Below are 6,000 nucleotides of genomic sequence, written 5' to 3' on the forward strand. Positions count from 1 at the left end.
GACATAAACAGGGTAGTTTGATTGTTTTGATCACATCAACTCAAAAAGTAAAAACATTATATTTGGTTCTGATTTGGTTGGATCTTTGTTGATGTTTCATTCATCTTGAATTTTAAGTAAAAATTAATTTTATTTTAATGTAAATAAATAAAAATTAAAAAATATATTTATTGAGAGATTTTATAATAATTATCTTTAAATATTATAAGAATATTATAATAATTATTTGAATAAAATAAATCAAAAAAATTTATCCTAAGTTCAGTCTATTTTAATCACGCTCTTTTTCTTATAAAATTACCTCGATCCTAAATTAGAAAAATAATTATAATTTTTAAATAATTTAAAATGATTATAAAATAATATCTATTCAGAATTTTTTTAACCTACTGATAATTTACATCTTATCTTTTTTTTTATAAATTTTAAATCTAATCTTAATTTTACTTAAATAAAAAGGGAAATGAATTAAAAAAAAAGAATACTTTTAGTGAATTTCGAAATTAAAACTTAAAAGAATGAAAGATAATAAAAATAAATATTCCTAAACATAAATAGCAGGTGTAACATTAACATCAACGTAATAAGAAGAAAAACAACCGAATAAATACAATCGTTTTTTTTAAAAGTGAAATAGAGTTTCCTTATCTCTGCTAACACATTGCCCAACGAGACTCCAACTCCTGAGATTAGCACCCAATTTTCTTGGATTCTCGAAACTTTTCAAAGATTTTCAACGGAATTCTCGTTCGGTCTCTTATGGCAGAAATACTTGCTGCGTTGAGGTCTTTAATGGCCTCTCACTCTCCTCCTCTCGATGCCTTAATCGTCCCTTCTGAAAATTATCATCAAGTAAAAACAACGCCAATTTTCGTTTATCTACTAATTCCTTTTAGTCATTTCAACTAATCCTTATTTGAATTGAACTTTGCAGAGCGAATATGTGTCTGATCGGGATAAAAGGCGCGAGTTCGTTTCTGGATTCACTGGAAGTGCAGGTCTTTATTTTTTTTTATTTTTTTCATACTGATACTATTATTATTTTTACAAATGATTGATTTTGGAAAAAAATATATATTTCAGGTTTGGCACTTATTACAAAAACTGAAGCAAGGCTATGGACGGACGGTCGATATTTCTCGCAAGCGATGCAGCAGCTTAGTGATGATTGGCAACTGATGCTTATGGGAGAAGATCCTCCAGTTGATGCCTGGATGTCTGATGTAAATTTACCATTCTGTCTCCTGAAATTTCAATTCCGTGCTCCAAATTTTGATTTCTTACTTATTTTTTTGAAGTAATTATATATATAACATAGAATTTGCCGGAGGAGGCAGCTATTGGGGTTGATCCTTGGTGTGTATCAGTGGATACAGCTAAAAAATGAGCTTTTGAGAAAAAACAGAAGAAATTAGTCCAAACCTCAAGCAATTTGGTTGATGAGGTCTGGAAAAACCGGCCACCCGCTGAATTTGCCGGGCGTTCTGTTGCTGAAAAGTTGAAAGACTTGAGGGAAAAGCTCGCTAATGAAAAGGCTTGTGGACTTATCATCACAGCTTTAGATGAGGTAGGATTTGTCAAATTGTTGGTCGGATGGAGTTCATCGTTAACCAATGTGTTTTGTAGTTAAAATAGCTACTTTGCAGGTTGCTTGGCTGTACAATATCCATGGGAGCGATGTCTCTTATTGTCCGGTTGTTCATGCATTTGCTATTGTAACATCGAACTCGGCTTTGTTTTATGTGGACAAAAGGAAAATTTCCTCTAAGGTAGGATTTTTAATATTTTTGTTTGTTGGAGTTTCCAATTTGTTATTGAAATTTCGAAGACATCTTTCTTTTATGTGGACAGGGAAAGTTTCCTCTAGGTAGGATTTCATATATTTTCGTTTGTTGAAGTGTCCATTTTTGTTCATTTGTTGGCATTTTCAGTATTTTGCTAGTTATTATATCCTTGTACCTGTATGAAGATAGGAGTTAAGGTTTATTTATTACATGTGTGTTCATGCAGGTGAGCTCCTCCATGCAAGAGAACGGAATTGAAGTTCGAGAGTATGGTGAAGTGAGCTCAGATGTTGCATTGTTAGCATCTAATCAGCTTGATAAGGACACAGGATTAATATCTGGTCAAAATGGTGATAGTGAAAATGATAAATGTGAAGCAGAAGGAAACTCTAATGACCTTATGTGGGTTGATCCTGCTTCATGCTGCTATGCGATATTTTCAAAACTAGATGCTAAGAAGGTGCTCCGGCAGCAGTCACCTTTGGCCCTTGCTAAAGCCTTAAAGGTTGTCGATGCATTTTCTATCTGGTTGAGTCTTACTTTAGAGTGTATAACATATGTTTATTTGACATCTCATTTGATATTCTGAAAATAGTTTATTTGAAAGTTAGAGCAACTTAGGTTTTGAATGGTTATGTATTTCAGAATTCAGTCGAGTTGGATGGATTAAAGAATGCACATATCCGGGATGGTGCAGCTGTTGTGCAGTATATCGTCTGGTTAGATAAGCAGGTATAGGACTCTCACCTTCATATATTATTTTCTCTTGAGAATTGATAAATATTATATTTCATTGTGTATGATTCTATCCTAATCTGTTTTAGATTTGAATTGATCTTTCTTTCAAAGTATACTATTTGTCAACATATGCAACAACATTTTAGGCTGTTGTTAGGCAGGAAATGATGATATTATTCTTTCAAATGTTCAGATGCAAGAGATTTATGGGGCATCTGGCTACTTCTTGGAGGGGAAGGGAGCAGGCAAAAAAAGATCGTAAGTTAAAGAATTGCTAGTTGATATCTTTTGCCCTCTTTCACCCCTGCTCATTCTCTGTTTTTTTAGCCTGAAACCAAAAAAGCTACCTCTCTCTTCAATTGACAATGGTTTTTCATTCCATTGAATGAACCACGCAGAGACATTGTGAAACTGACAGAGGTGACAGTTAGTGATAAGCTGGAGGGATTTCGTGCATCAAAAGAGGTAATATTTTTTAGTATGTTTTTTTTGTGGTAGGAGGAAAATTATTCAAAATTCCATTTTGGCTACTACAACAATAATAATAAATTATGTTCTTCTGTGTCCATCAACTCTCAATAACTTTGTTTTGTAAACTTGAGCATCTTAACATTTGAAGTTAAGAATCTCCTAGGAGTCACAACTTATAAGCATTTAGAGTGAAATTACCATCTTAGTTCCAGTTATTGCTAACATTTTCTGCATCCATTTGTACTTTTTTATGTTACAAAATTGTTTCTATGTTGTTGATTCCAGTTGTTGCTAAAATATTATGCGTTCAATTGTCTTTGTTCATGCCACAGAAATTATTTCTATGTTACTAATTGCAGCACTTTAGAGGCCTAAGTTTCCCTAATATTTCTTCTGTTGGTCCAAATGCAGCAATAATCCATTACGTACCTGAGGCCGAAACATGTGCTGAGCTTGATCCAGATAGTATTTATCTATTTGATTCAGGAGCGCAGGTATGCTATCAAATCCTAATAGTTTGCTTCTATCATCAACCAAAAGCATGAATAAATGCCAACTATTTCTTATTCTAGATTCTTAGTTCTGGTTATTAATTACGCAACTGATGTTATTGATTGCATTATTGAAGTATCTAGATGGAACAACTGATATAACTCGGACAGCTCATTTTGGAAAGCCTTCAGCACATGGTACTGGTCATGGAGTTGGATCTTACCTCTATCTTCATGAAGGTTAGCTATTAGCTACACTCACTTGCTGAAGTTAGGTTTACTATTAATTCACTGAAACTTTTCATTTTACTTTTTTTTTCCTTATTGAATTACTTGGAGCAGGACGACAACTAATTACTTTGAGACAACAGGCTCGTAATGTGCCACTTCAAGTTTCCATGACAGTAACAGATGGTTAGATCGTTTTCCCTGCTTTATTTTTGTTCCACCTTATACTGATTTCCTTTCACGTCTTTCTTATCTTTATGCTTGGTTTACTTACAGCTTTTCATTCTTTCCTGTCACTAAGCATTTAATTCTGCCTAATCTGTCATCTTTTGCTGGAGTCTTTTTGCACGATCAACCTCATTCAATCTTTTGTGGTTTTGGTTATTGTATGCATATGTTACCATAATTATGAAGTTCTAGTAAAAAATTCCATTTTCTCAATGTTAAAAAACTACGTGGTGACGTATATTGTTGGTCTAAAAGGTACTGAGATGAAGCATTTGCTAATTCCATCTGTAAATTCCATTTCCCAGAGCCTGGATATTATGAAGACGGGAGCTTTGGTATAAGATTAGAGAACGTACTCGTAATCAAAGAGGCTGATACCGAATTCAATTTTGGTGATAAGGGATACTTGTCATTTGAGCATATCACATGGGTAAGTTTGTCACTAGGAATAAATTGTTCGTCTCCTATCAACCATGGTCCATATGTGTTTGTTTGCGCATTGCGCGTATCCTTTTCCGAGACAGCTACATTTTAGATTCTAATGGCTTACGTTATGTTCAGGCACCATATCAGATAAAGTTGATCGACTTTAGCCTCTTGACACCGAGGAGATTGAATGGTTGAATGCGTACCATTCAAAATGCAGGGAAATTCTTGCGCCATACATGGACAAAAAAGAGCTGGATTGGCTGAAGAAAGCCACTGAACCTGTAAGTGCATGATACTTGTTATCTGAATGATCTGCATTTGGTAATTTATTATATCCGATATTTAAGGAAAATAATTAGTGATTTTCTGCATTTGATGAGAAGCCAAGTTATTGTATATAAATCGAAGTTGTCTTAGCCCTACATGAAAATGCATTTCTCGTGGAAGGGGCCTTCAGCGCTTATTTATTATGAAGATAGACTTTGCCCTACACTTGGGCATGGGGTGGTGGAAGCCATTTTGGAAACGAATGACGGCTTTTTGACTTTGTTAAATAGATGAAAGCTCATAATGTAGGAAGGCGATTAAATGTTCAATTTAGATTTTTTTTTTTGGAATTATATCTTTCAACGTTTCGTTTATTGGATCTAATCGTAGATGGTACGATGGAGGGCATGTGGGTGCAGTCGTCCTCCCTAAAAATTTAAAATTATCGTATATTTTAAAATTTTCTATTTAAAATATGTTTTCGCCCTTGAAATTTTATAAGATCATTTTTTAAAATTTTAAAAGTTCATCCAAAATGTAAAATTCTGTATTTGTACCTAAATTTAACTCGGTTTTTTTTCTTTGCCAGATTTTATGCGAGTCAATTCACATATTAATGTGCACTTTATTGCAAGCCTAACCTATAAGAGGGGGTTTATTCGATTTAGAGTCAAATTATATAAATAAATAAATAGCTAAAAATAAGTTATTAATTTAATGTGAGCTACATGTTTAAGATGATATATTTTTAGAGGCATCCTTGAATTCAGAGAGGAGAGCATCATTTAGTGTAAAATTAAAATTTAGTTTTATGTACGTGCATAATATTTTTTAATTACTCACTGATATTTGATCTATTGACAGATTAATTATTTTTTTATATAATTTATGTTTTTAATAAATTAATTAAAGTTGAATTTGATATTAAATTATATTCGTCATGTATGTATAATAATAACCGCTCCCTTTATATCCTTGACGCATTCAAATTTTAACCCTCGTTTCCCACTTACTTTTCATCATTCGTTTGATGACCAAAACTTAAATTAAATTATAATAAAAATAATTCAAAATAAAAATTTATTAACATTGAACAATACTTGGTGGTTTAGGTGTCAAGACTCATTCGTTTATGGATTAATGGACATTTAAGGTTCTAAATTTCTTTTCATTTTTGTCATTCCTTTTAAATCATTACAATATTCATTAAGTTAAATTTAGTCTTTTACCATAATAATTATTATGGTAAAGTATACAAATAGTCCATTGATTATAGGGTTTTGTTTTGTTGAGTCTCCCGGTTATTAAAAGTTACTAAATGATCACCCAACTATTGATATGTTCCAAACTCGTCATTTTCTATT

At 32.5% G+C, this 6,000-nt stretch overlaps 1 pseudogene; it reads left to right on the forward strand.

Annotated features, from left to right (window-relative positions):
- Nucleotides 1-711: 711 nt before the first annotated feature.
- On the forward strand, nucleotides 712-4,693 carry LOC120159641 (annotated as a pseudogene).
- The last annotated feature ends 1,307 nt before the right edge of the window (nucleotides 4,694-6,000 follow it).

Source organism: Hibiscus syriacus, unplaced genomic scaffold (genome assembly GCF_006381635.1).
Source record: "Hibiscus syriacus cultivar Baekdansim isolate YM2019G1 unplaced genomic scaffold, ASM638163v2 tig00111372_pilon, whole genome shotgun sequence".
In the NCBI taxonomy this organism is placed as follows: domain Eukaryota; kingdom Viridiplantae; phylum Streptophyta; class Magnoliopsida; order Malvales; family Malvaceae; genus Hibiscus; species Hibiscus syriacus.